The following is a 14,431-nucleotide window of genomic DNA, read 5'->3' on the forward strand; positions in this document are numbered from 1 at the left end:
AACCTCCAGAGGTACAAAGATCTTCTGAGAAAGACCTCCAGGATGCACAGTATTAAATCCCTCATGGATTCATGAAAGCCTATGCATTATGTATATGTCAATAAATCATTATGTTGGGAGTAAGCAAAGAGATCTCTAAATTCAGAATAAATTTCAAATTAACCTAAATTATACATGTCTGATAAATGGGACCCTTTTGTGTAGCAAGAGGCCTTGCATATCTGAAGCATTCAGTCCTGGGTCTCTGGGGCTGAGTACAATTCAAGAAGAACACTCCATTGTCAGACCATCCAACGATTCCCATTCGGCATCCAGTAACCTAACTGGATCTAATTCCTCATCAGCACCATTTAGGAAAAGCTCTGAAACTTCTGTTTCTTGGCATATGGTTAACACGTGTGGATATAGAGATGAAATGCTACCAGAGGGACAGATAGAAGCTCAAGAAAGATCTACTATAAAAACAAAAAAGGAGGAAGACAGCCGGCTGGGGAGCCAGCAATCATCATTGTATAGTTAATGAGGCCAACAATGGAAAAGCACTAAGCTTTAGATTTAGACTAGAAATTAGCCACATTCCAGCTCAAGGAGCTCAGGCTGGGACCTGGGGGCCAGTTCTGGGAAAGAGACTCTGGTCTCAGGAGAAGAAAGAACAATGGATCCCTTCCGATGACCTTCGTCCTTGAAGCTGGCAAGTCATGAGCACTTGGAAAGCCTAGATGTGTGAGGAAGATCACCTCCAATTTGCAAACTTGGAAGTCATGAGGAAGGCAGGTATCCTGCCTCTGAATTCTTCCAGCACTTCAGCTCTCAGGAAGCTGCCACAACCTGCAGGCAATAAGCCTCACTACTTCCAAGCAGTGACTCAGGCCACAGACTAGCAATGGGACCAGAAATACAGCAGGTCTCACCCACCCCTCTGGGATCTGGCTATTGTGCTGGGGAGGCTCACGCAGAGATGATTAACAGGGAGCTGATAGAAGGAATGCTGCCCAGGTCAGGGGACTGGACTGCTCAGCTCAGCTCAGCTGTCTTGCTAGTTGGCCGCATGACCTTGGAAAGATCGGGCCCTCCACTTCCCTGGACCTCAGTTTCATCATGTATTAAAGTAAGAGGGTTGAATTAGAATCAGTGGTTTTTGGAACTTTGTTTAAAACTTCCAGAGGAATATTTTCAAGGAAACTGGTACATAAAACAGAAAAGAAAAGCTGATCTGTTTGAAGCCATGGAAGGAGCCCTAAGCCAAATTCCACAGTCTGCCCAGCAAACTGTGTGGAGAGCACTGGAAAAGGGTCCCTCCCAGCTCTCCGTGGTTTGCAAGGCCACCAACCTAGCTCTGACCCCTGTGCTACATGCCCAACAAATGGAACAGACCGAGGGTGCTGCATGTGCTCAGAGACTTGATGGCCTGATGACCCGAACGTAGCTAGCGACATCAGATTCCAGGTCCAAGGGCTTAGAATGACACTACCTAATTCCAAAGAGATCTTTGTGTATAATACCAGTAAATGCAGTGTCCTTCTTTGCCCAGCTTTGTGGGAGGGACTCCTCACTCTACAAGTCTTTCCAGCTGCCAGGTTTCAGCCTACTCCTGGGTTAAGATCTTCTCATTTTAAATACCCTAAAGTTGGGCTGCACACTAGGACTTTCTGTGATGAAGGAACGGTTCTGATTCTGTGCTGTCCAATACGATACATGAGCCATTAGCCTTTTAGGTGGCTAGCGAGCACTTGAAATGAGGCTACCTGGACCTGGGAACTGCATTTTTTAGGTTATTTAATTGTAAAGAGTCTCGTGGGGGCAGAGACTACCATGTTCGTCAGAACAGCACCAACAGATCAGTATTTCCTTTCCAGGCTCACTTTTTCTCTACCCTTAATCTAAGTTGAATTATCACTGAGATCCCCATTCAGGAAACAGTCCTTTGAGTGCCGTCTCCCATTCTTCACTGCCAGGGTGACTGAGTCCTCCAGCTGCTGCTACCCCAAGTGTGTACCAGCCTCATCAGCATCCCCAGGGAAACTCGTCAGAAATGCAGAATCTCAGGCGCCACCTCAAACCTACTGCATCATACATAATTTACATTTTAACAAGATCCCCAGGTGACTTCCAAGTATATTTACGTTTAAGAAGCCCTGCTCTGGCCCAGTGAGTTAGGTAGGGCATGTATAGAAATTAAGGTCCGGATAAACGTGACAGCTCACCTAACTTCCCACAGCCCAGAAAGGTCTGTAAAGGTGGTCTAATCCATGTCTTCTGACTTAAATTCAATGTACAGTTTATAACCGCTCTTTATTTATTTGTCCTTTTCTTCTGCCCAGAAAGAGCCATGATCAAATTTTTAACAGGAGTCATTTAGTCTCCCAGACTGCCTACTTACCCATTACTACTAAACTGTTAACACTTACGTCCAGCCATTAACAAAAGCTATTTAGCATAAAGAGAGAGCAACATCCTGGAGTCCAGCAAAAGTTATGTCTCCAGCCCAGTGGTTTTCAACCTGGGATGTACCCCAGGAGCTTTGTAGACATTTGATTCTTTGTATAAGCATACCTATTAATATTTTAAAAGCACAATGTTAAAGAGCGCAAGCATGAAAATGTATGACTATAATAAATTTTAGCACAGAGAAGCCAACCAAGTCAATTTGTGAGGCCAGGTTCACTGGTCTTTGTTTAGATCTCAGAGTAATGTCTGCCATCTGTAACAAATGTCTAAACTCCTGGTCAATCTGTCATTGATTAGGAATATTGTATTGGTTTGGGGTGTGTTTGGATGGGTTTAATTGTCTGTTTGTTTTTAAATATTTTTATTGAGATATCTTCACATATATATATAGTCCATCCATAGTATATAATCAATGGCTCACAAAATCATCATATAGTTGTATATTCATCACCATAATCATTTTTAGAACACTTACACCACTCCAGAAAAAAGAATAAAAAGAAGACTCATATATCCCATACCCCTTACTCCTCCCTTTCATTGACCTCTAATATTAAAATCTACTCAATTTTTTTACCATTTATCCCCCACTCCCGATTTTTTATTTATTTATTATCCCTATTTTTTTTTTACTCATTTGTCCATACCTTGGATACAAGGAACATCAAGGTTTTTACAATCACACAGTGACACTGTAAAAGCTATATAGTTATACAATCACCTTCAAGTATCTAGGCTACTGGAACACAGTTCAACAGTTTCAGGTACTTCCCTTTAGCCACTCCAATATACCATAAATTAGAAAGGGCTATCTATATAATGCATAAGAATAACCTCCAGGATAACTTCTCAACTCTGTTTGAAACCTCTCAGCCACTGAAACTTTATTTTGTCTCATCTATCTCTTCCCCCCTTTGGTCAAAAAGGCTTTCTCAATCCCATGATGCCAGGTCCCAGCTCATCCTTGGGAGTCCTGTCCCATGTTGTCAGGGAAATTTACACCCCTAGGAGTCATGTCCCATGTAGGGGGAAAGGCAGTGAGGTCACCTGCCAAGTTGGCTTAGAGAGAGAAGCCATGTCTGAGCAACAAAAGAGGTTCTCTGGGGATGACTATTGGGCATAAATATAAGCAGGCTTAGCTTCTCCTTTGTAGGAATGAGTCTCATAGGGGCAAACCCCAAGATTAAGGGCTCAGCCTATTGAATTAGTTTTCCCCACTGCTTGTGAGTATATCAGGAGTTCCCCAGATGGGGAAGTTGAATATTTCCTACTTTCTCCCCAATCCCCCAAGGGGACTTTGCAATTACTTTTTTATTCTCTGCCCAAATTACTCTGGGATGTATCAGGGTATCACACTAACCTGTACAAACCAAAAAACAAGATCTCATGCCTTATTCAAGATTCCATGTACTTATGGTGTTCAAATAAATTGACCATACAAGTTAAATTAAGTAATGCACTACTCAAAATATAAATTTTGTACCAAATAAACATCTGTCCCTTTGGTCTCATACAGAAGTTGAAGTTTTAATATGAACCATATCATCCTTTACCTTGTATTCTGATTTACCTTAGTCCTTTCCAGATCAGTTTCATTCATATCTCTAGTCGAAGTCTGATCACTTTTTCAACTTTTTAACAGTTGCTATATAGGGTAATGCTGACTTTCGTAGCTTCAGAGCTCTTCAGAGTCTCACATGTCACATAAATACCCAGAGTTTCAGGGAATGGCCAGGTTATACATAAATAGCTCAGTATCTCAGAATTTAGAAATAACAGTTATAACTCCAGAATATATGCGACTTCTATAAGAGCTTACAAACCTTTTACCTTTTACAATAGGCTCCAACCTGATAACCCATGCTCTCAACTTCAGTTCTCTAAGTTTGTGTATTACAGTTAGTCTATATGAGTGAGACATGATAATATTTGTCTTTTTGTTTCTGACATTTCATTCAACATACTGTCTTCAAGTTTCATTCACTTAGTTGCATGCCTCACAACTACATTCCTTCTTACAGCCATTCAGTAGTCCATTGTATGTGTATACTGCAGTTCCCCCTTCCACTCCTCAGTCAATGTACCTTTAGGCTATCTCTATCCAATGCAAATCAATGAACATTGCTGCCATAATAACCACTGTGCAAATGTTTGTTTGTGTCCTCACGCTCAGTTCCTCCAGGTATATACTGAGCAACGGGATTGCAAGATCATACAGCAACCCCATCCCTGGCCTTCTGTGGAACCACCACACCGCCCTCCAAGAGGCTGCACCTTTCAGCTTCCTTACCAAAAGTGAATAGGTACAGCTCTCTGTCTGCATTTTCTCTAGCACTTGTTTTTCTCTGTTCATTTTTGAACAGTTTTATTCACACATTATACAATCTAACCTAAGTAAATAGCCATGCCTTCACCATCCTGATCTATACGAAAACATTTCCTTTTCTTCAGCAAATAATCCATATCCCTCCCATATCCCCTACCTTTGTTACCTTCAGTGGAAGCATATTACAATGTAACTGTTGACTATGGACCTTAGCTTGCATTGATTGTGTTTTTTCCTGTGTGCCATCGCATTTTCAACACCTTACAATGTTGACATTCATTTGTTCTCCCTCATGTAAACACGTTTTTATATTTGTACATTTAATCATCATAATTGTCCACTCTAGGCATTCCTAAGTTATACCATCTCAGTCTTTATCCTCCATCTATCCTTCTGGTGTCATACATGCCCAGCCTTCTCCCTCAACCATACTCACACTCAGCTGCATTCAGTGCACTTATATTATTGTGCTACCATCAGACAGTACTGTGCTATCCATTTTTTAATTTTTACCATCAGTCCTGTTGTGATTGTTTGTTTTTAACTTAGCTCTTCGTATGTCTCCTCGTGGAGACTACTGCTACACACGTGAGCCACGATCTGTTCAATACCAGGCAGAGGCTCAGGAGCAAGGGCTGGGAGTCTCCCTTCCTCCCATGGCACAGCCTTGTGCAACAAGAGAAGTGTCGCACATGGAACCAAGGTAACCGCATACGAGGATATTAAAGTGCTTGTGATAGCTCATGGGTCATTCTTAATTGATATTTCTGGTCATTTTTATTGAGGAGAAATGTGCATGCCATGAAAAGCACAGTTATCAATGGCATCATTTGATGAGTTTTGACATGGGTATAAACAACAGTTTGTGTAAACAACCACCTCCAATAAAGTATAGAATATTTTTATCAACCTAGAAATTCCTTCATGTTCTCTTCCAATCAATTCCCCAGCTCCATATGCCTGATTTCTATTACCACAGACAAGTTGTTCTCTGCTCTTGAATTTCATACAGATAGCACCACAGAATAGGTCATGCTGTTTTGCGTCTGTCTTCTTTCGCGTAACACATTTTTAGGATCCATCTCTGCTGTTGCATGGGTCCATCTTCACTCTTATGTATCGCTGATTAGTACTCCATTGTACAACCACAGTGTATTTGGCTTACCCATTCACCTGTGGGTGGACATATGGGCTGTTTCCAGGTTTTGACCATTATGAATAAAGCTGCTATAAATATTCTCATACAAGTCTTTTGCAGACATATGTTTCCATTTCTCTTGGGTAAGTACCTCGAAGTGGAATTGCTGGGTCATAAGAAAAGTGTATGCTTAACTTCCTAGGTTTTCAAAGCAATAGGAACATTCTTACTAGTGAATTATGAAAGTTCAAATCAGTCCATCTCCTCACCACATTTGGTGCTGTCAGTCTTATTTCTTCTATTCATTCTACTCCATACAAAGAGGTAGATCATTTTGGGTTTGGTTTGGTTTCTGTTTGTCAAGCAGCTTTTCATATGTTTATTGGGCATTTATATACCTTATTTTGTGAAGTGTCCTTCAAACCTTTTGCCCACCAGAGTCTTTTTACTACTGATGTATTGAAGTTATTTCTGTATTCTGGATATAAGACCTTTGTCAGATATATGTGATATGAATGTTTTCTCTCAGTCTGTGGCTTGCCTTTTTACTTTCTTAATGAGATTTTTAGCTTTTCAATTTTTGCATTTGCAAATGTTGTAATAAATTGTTAGTATAAAGTTATGGTATAACGATGTCCTACTCTCCATTTTCCAAGTCTCTGGAGCTGTTTAAAAGCAATAAAGGAAACTATTATTACTACAACTACTCATTCATGTAAATCTAAATTTTTGTAACTATCCTCATCAGCTGACTTTAAACAAAGTTAATATTAAATATTTTTCTTTTTTCTAATAAAATAACACCTTTAATTGTTTTATATATTTTTTCCATTTGTACTTTATTTATATAAAGCTTCTTTTATTAAAACAAACAGTATTTTATAAATCCAAAAACTTACTGGCTATGTTACTGTGTCATCCAGTCCACTCTGATATACTATAAGAAACATATTTATTCTCTTCATGCTTGAAATTCTTCTCTGATCCACCATCAACAAAATAAAAACACTTCTGTACTTATGCACACTCTACCTCACCATGTAATTCAATTATAGAACATGAAGTGGTAAATACTCTAGGAATTTCCAGGAATCACAATCAGTTTCAATGGTTTCTTTTTAAAAATATTTTTATTGAGAAATCTTCACACGCAGACAGTCCATACATGGTGTACAATCAGTGACTCACTGTATCATCATATAGTTGTATATCCTCACCGTGGTCATTCTTAGAGTTTGCATGGTACTTAGGGCCTCGGATACTTTATTAAGTAATTCAACATCAGTCATCGCCAATCTCAGCAGTCCTTTCACACCTCATCGAGGTCAACTTCTGGGACCCAAGGTTCTAGAACTTCCCACCAGGAGGTTGAGCCCTCCTTGCTGAAAAAGCATGCGCAGCATTATAAGCTCAAGGCTTATACATCAGTAGTAAAAAGACTCCAATCGGCAAGTCAAAGAGGGTAGAGGTATACTCTTGGGGTCTCTTTTCTTAAAAATGTCCCTACTCCCTACCAAAAACTTAATTTCCCCAAACAGAGGAGCAGCATTTCAACACGGGAGGCATGTTTTAAAGTTCAAGGATAAAGAGAAAATCGGACGGGACAATATTACCCTGGCAAATTCTTAGATTGTCCATCAATGCACATTTTACAATATTTGGAAAATGCAGCTCTGTATAGCATTACATAAGCACAAGTGAATTTATATGTCTAATAACAATACAAAGTGATGGCGAGCGTGTAATGCAATGAAAATCCTCACACCTTATTGATGAAAGTATACGTGAGTACAACCACTTGGAACAACAGTCTGGCAGGCATATATTCTGTGTCCCAGAAAGACCACTCCTAGTATAAACCCTGCATAAATTCTTGCACATAAACATCAGAAGACACATAAAGAATATGCACACCAGCATTACTCATAACAACAAAAATGTGTAAAGCACACAAATGTCCGTCAACAGGAGAACTCATCAGTGAATGGCAGGAGCGGCTCGCAGCGGGACAGGATGTAGCAGTGAAGTCAACCAAACAAAGCTCACCAGCGTAACATAGAGCAAAAGAAGCAAGTCACAAAACATTCACATGACATGATTCCGTTTACGTCAAGTTCAAAGACATATACATCCCTACAATATAGTAGGCAGGCATACATGAATAGGTGGAAAAGCTATTAAAAAAACAAAGGAATACTTATCACAAAAGCCAGGATAGTGGTTGCCTTAGAGGGGAAGGAAGGGAATGTGACTGGGGAAGGGGACCCAGGAAGCTTTAAGGTACAGCCTTGATTTGTTTCTTAACCTGGGTGCAGGCTTGAGTCAGTCATTATTATTATTCTTTATATGTGTGTGTGTACACACACGTGTGTGTATATTCCACACACATATATACATGCATACATGTGTGTGGGTGTTTTATATATATATATAAAAGAATATATATATAGAGAGAGGAATGTATATATATTCCTCTATAGTCTTTTACTTGTTTTACAATGCAACATATGTAGTAATATATAGTGATGCACAATATATGATAAATGTTTCTATGCAAACTGTAACTGTAAAGTGCTGTATCTTTATACACTAGATACACAAGCCTGCAACCGGGCAAGACTTGTGAGACGTACAAGAAGGGCCAACTGAGAACAACCAAGAAAACAGCAGCTCATGTTTCTCATCTCAGGTTCACTCTGGGCCACAACTGTTGGGTGACATGGGTGTTAGAATTAACATACTACCTTGTTTTCCCCTGGGAGATTTTAGCAAAATTCCTAGAAGTTCAGTGTGCATAACAGAAAACCTCACAGTGATAGGAATCCTGGTGCTCACAACTCTTTAGACAGCCTCTTACCTGCTCCAGGACACAAGGTCCGCAGGTACTGCCCCGTGGGCACGCACTCGAGGCCTCTCAGTGTTCTTTGCCCTCCAACCGCAGGTATCACCAGTTTAAGCCAGTCAGACTTATATGCATGATGAATGCAAATTTTCATTCCTCTCCCCTTTTCTGTATTTTCTGTTGGCAATAAGATGGCCATAGTTAGTAAGGAAATCATTCCTTGAAGAGTAGGCTCATGGAGGGCAGGAACCATTTTTAAATGTTTGTGGCTTTATAGTCCCCAGCACAAGGCCCCCACACAGAGGCATTAATTCTCCCATTGGGCTGCTCTTCTTTGCCTGTCTGTGTTCAGCTATCCCTTACGCCTTGTTTCTGGAAGTCACCACTTGTTTTCAGTTCCCTTTGAATGCCCTCCTCTCATGCCCCCTTGTTCGTTTTTTTCCCTGGGCCAGTTTTCTAGTTCCATTTTCCTACTTCTTTAGAACTTCCCAGGAATTTCCTGACTGGAGCTGGGCTCTCCGTCCTCCTTACCCTGTGCTTCTCTCATTACTTGAGCCCTTATTCTGTGCTAGGTCCTGCATTAGGCTTTCGATACCTTAAAATTAAATCCTAAAGCTATGAAGCATGGGTTATTGTCCACAGTTTACAAACGAGGATGCTGACATACAGAAAGGTTAAGTAACTTACCACAATCAGAGCTAGAAGTGAAAGAGGGGACTCCAACCAGGGCTGACTGAACCCAAAACCCATCCACCTTCTCACCATTTGTACAGAAATCTCTGCTCTACCCCAACACTCCTGCCCTCTGCTGCTGACCAGGCCCAACACCTCAAAGCCCTCTGCCAACAATATCCATTTGGCTCTCCCTGGTCAGCACCGAGACCAGTGCTAACAGCAGCCACTCCCCCGACAGCTGCAGCCTGCATTGACATCTCCCAGTACAAACCCTATGTGGTCTGTATTTTTTCTCTCATGTGCCGACATTTCACAATGGTTGTCTAACGCAGATACAGTCCCTCCTAGTCCCAGTGTTTTATTTCTTGTAGAGAATGAGCACAATCTTTAGCCTTGGTCTGATCTATTTAATCACCTCAATTTATGTAGCAGCTCTGGTCCTTTTCCCCTGGATACACTGTCTAAAATAAATCCAATTTCTCTACTGATCTGAAGGTCCTATCAAACTCCTTACTTCCAGGCATGCGGATTATCTCCAAAAGGTCCCGTGGGTTCATCCCAAATGAGCTACTGGACACACAGTGCTGACAATTTCATCTTTCGGAAAGAAAAGGATGTAAGAAAGCTCTGGACTTAATTCTGACCAACAAGGAAGGACAAATCGTGGAAGTATAAGTGACAGGAACCTTGGGAGAAAGTGACCACGCCATGTTTGAGGTTGTTTTTGAGAATGAAAGAACTACCAGAAAGTCCTATAGCTTTTGAAAAGCTTGTTTTAAAACATTCTGATCATTTGGGGGGCATAGGTAGACTCCAAAAGTTATAGTGATCACATCTCCATACCAAAAATCAAGATATGCCACAGGACAACGTATTTTATATTGCATCTGACACAATGACTACCCTGAAGAAAAGAAGACCAGACGCTAAAACAATACTTCCAAGCACACATTTCAATAGTTTATGGGAATAACCAGATAAGTTACCTAAAATATAGGTTGACTCAGGTTTTCCAAGTTATGACACTGCAATTCTGTAAGAGATGTTGAGAGGTCTTTAAAAAAGAAATTGGTTGATACCAATTAAAAAAACAAGGAGACATCTAAAGAAGCCAATGGATCGACACAAGTAGCTCTTTCCTGAATAGTGTAGATTTCAAAAGGATGTAAGAAAAAGAAGAAGGGTATAAGAATTAGGATGGCTTTGGCTGAAAAACCCAAAAAAGTATAAACTTAAATTAGATAACCAAGAAGGAAACATATAACCTCAGGTTATAGAAGTTCATAGATGGACAAGCTGCCACCATGGAATGAGGGACCTGGGTCCTGCCTCTCTGTGACTCCCTTGATCCTGTCTTTCCCGGGCTGTTGGCATCACCTTCAGGCTCATGGTCAGGTCCCAGAAACAGTTTAGACATCACATCCAGAAGTGTAATGACAGAAGAGAAGACTGACCATCTCCTTGTTTATCTTTATAGGAGTAAGGAAACCTTTGCCAAGGTCCTCTCCAAGCAGACTTCCTCTTACTCTCACAGGACAAAGTTGGACGGTATGGTCATCCCTAATCCAATCACTGGCAAGGAAAACTTTCAGAAATTCATGGTACAACTATCATCTGCAATGTAATGGACTTCAAGGAATCATACAGAATAATTACTACAGACGGGCATATCATCAGGAAGAAATGTCAGAGTGGTATATACCAATAAGAGCAGTAGCTACAGGTCATAGCTAATAATGAGCTAGGATGACATCAGAAAGGATAACACAGATGTTCTCTCAGATAAATGCGTACTAATAAGACAAGGAAGCACCCTGCTTGGGGCAAACAGTGCAATGTTAATGAACTACAGAAGAAAGGCTTTGTCACCAGCTATTGCTTTGTCTCTGTCTTCATTTAAAAAGTTAGAGCAAATATCAGTCGATATTGTTCACAGGATGGGTACTGACTGGTTAAAGAAAACCCAGACAATTTCAGTGAATTCTGGTTTTTAGACTCAGGCCAATTTCATCACACAACACTGAAAGAACTTTCAATTGAGACAGTAGACCCTTTAATTATATATTTAAAGATTCAAAGAATAGATGAACAAATGACCTAATTTTCTAAAAGATTTTAGGAAAAGATGGAGTCTGGGAACCCTTTGTCAAGGAACCCTATCTTCACTCTTTCAGTTAATCCTCAACTTCACCATTAATGAAGTTATTCCTTACCGCTGTATCTTCCCCAATGGATTAACAAAAATGTCCTGCTGTCTCCCAGTCTTTAAAAACCCTCTCCAGCTTATACGCCATTTCATTATTCCTCTTATTATATATAAGTATAATACTTATACTTATTTGGCCCCTCTCCAGCTAATGCTCCATTTCAGTGCTCCTCTTCAGGGCCAAGTTTCTCACAAAACATCTGAGTTGCCAAATGGGCCGGTCACTTCCCTGTTCCATCCTCTCTGAGTCTCACTGGGTTTACATGTGGATGGACTCTGTACTCTCTGAGATCTCCTCTTCATGGGTGCCTTTCTCTTTTCTTCTTCCTCTCCCTCTCTTTCTTTTCCTTCTCCTCTTTCTCCCTCTTCTTTCTCTTCTTCTTTTCCCTCCCCTTCTTTCCGTCCCTCCCTCATGCTTTTCCCTCTCTTTCTCTCCTACTCCTGTACTTGATTTTCTATGTTGTCACTCCCAGAGACCCAGTACTGGTCTCTACTTTTATCTTTTTCTGCTCTCCTCAGTCTCACGACTTTAAGTAGCATCTATACAAAGAATATCCCAAAATTTTTATCTCCAGCCCAAACCCCTTTCTTGAGCTCCAGGTGGATGCACCCAACAACCTGCTTGAAATCCCCACTTGAATATCACACAGACAACACAATCTTAACATTTTCCAAGAGGGAACCCATTCGTTCCTCTCCTAAAATTATTTCTTCTCCCTTTTTCCCAATCTATATAAATGGAACCTCCATCTGTTCAGTGGCTCAAGTCAGAAATCTGGGTATTATATTTATTTCTTCCTCCACCTAATGCCCCACATCCAATCTATCAGTAAGTCTTATTACTTCTATTTCTTAAACATTATCTTTAATCTATCACTCTCTCCACTTCCAGTGCAAACTCTCTTGCCAAGCCGTTTTCTTTCATCTGGGCTAATTTACTAGCCTTCCAACTTGTTCTACTTCAACTCTTGTTCTCATATAATCCATTCCCCACACAGCAAGCCAAGTGAGGTTTTTAAAGCATAAATCAGATCATGTTATTTTCTGGCTCAAACTTTTCAATGGTTTCCCCTTGCACCCTGAAGAAAATCCAAACTTCTTTTTTATGGCTTAGCAAACTCCAAATAATCTGACTTCAGCTAAACTTTCAGTCAAATGACTGGCTCAAGCTATCACTATATAAGCACCACACAGTGCAAGCCAGGACTCAAGGCAGGGGGTCTACAACCATGCCATGTGCTACTCCAATCCATCAGGATCCGAGTTGGTGCTCAGTAGAGGGACACCACCCTCTGCTACTTTCCCTTTACATAGAGGAGCCCTATAGAGAGGCAAAACAGCCTGAGTTCACGTACTAAATGATCAGAAAGCTGCATGCTACTGCTGGGAAAACCAGCAGCCGAGTGCTGATAGCCCCTGGAGGCCCTGCAGGGAGGCAAGGTGGTACACACACCCCTTCCACTGTGGGGGACGGAGTCACAGTACCATCTGGAGGGTTGCCAGGCAATGCAGTGTGAGCCCTGAAGGTCATTCCAGGTAGTCCTGCCTGTCTGTCAAACACCCTCTCACCTGTAGCAATGAATGTTCTTCCTCGCCCACAGTACCCCTCCTGTCAGGGGTTTTGCACATGCTGTTCCCTCTGCTAGAGTGTTCGCTCCCATACGTTCCACACGATCAGATCATTTATGTTCTTTCACATATCAGCTAAATGGCACTTCTTTGGGAGGCCTTTCCTGAATACCTCCGTTATTCTCTACCATTGTATCCAATTGGTTTCTGTCATAATATGTATCACAACTTGTTATTTATATTTATTCCTTCCTTTCCTTGTCTGGCTCCTGTTAGATTATAAACTTCATGAGGGCAGGGACTGTGACCTTTATTTTATGATACATGAAGTTATTAGAGATAATTTTTAAAATATATCATTTTGTCAAATTTTAAAACCCTATTTGTATAATCCTTATATTTTTAATTAATTTTATTTTAAATTTTCCAAATTTGCTTAATTTTTTTATTCAGATGTTTTCTGATCCATTAAATAAAAATTTCTGGGGACCATTAAACTGGGTAATTGTATATTCTGGTAGGCTTATAGCCTAGAAGAGTTTCCAAACAAAAAAAACTGATGGAAAAAAAAACAAAAAACTGATGGATGGAAACCCACATAAAGAGGTAAAATGAGCTTAAGGTTACGGGACATTTCTTGTTCATGGTTATATCCCAGTGTGAAGCAGATATTAAGTATTCAATAAATATGTGTTGTATTAGTAAGAGACTCTTTTGACCTCTGCCCTGTTCAACACGTTTATCAACATTGACCCAAACCTGCTCAATATTTTTATCAATAAATTGGATAAAGGCATAGAGAAATATGCCTGTCAAATGTGTAGATGATATAAACTGGGAGGATAGCATAGTGAATAAGGAATCAAGATTCGAGATCTTGTCTGGTTAGAATAATGGGCCAAAACCAACATGAGAAAGTTAACAGCCTTTCTTTAGGCTCAGAAGATAAATTACACAAGAACGACATGACAGGCAAGTGGTTTAACAATATTTGCAGAAGAACACACTGAAGGTTAAGAGGTAAAGGGTGAAAATGAGGACAACGGGATGGGGTGACTGCTGTGAGCACCATTTATGTGCTGAAAGCAAAAATGATAGGCTCAGGGTGATTAATCACAAATTCAAGGAAAAGTGTGAAAGCCAGTGAGTCTCCTTGGCAGATTTTAAGAAAAACCTAGTCTACTGCAGCTGTTGGGCAAACGGGCTGGAAAACCAGGCTCAGGAGCT

This window comes from Tamandua tetradactyla, chromosome 3 (genome assembly GCF_023851605.1).
Source record: "Tamandua tetradactyla isolate mTamTet1 chromosome 3, mTamTet1.pri, whole genome shotgun sequence".
In the NCBI taxonomy this organism is placed as follows: Eukaryota; Metazoa; Chordata; class Mammalia; order Pilosa; family Myrmecophagidae; genus Tamandua; species Tamandua tetradactyla.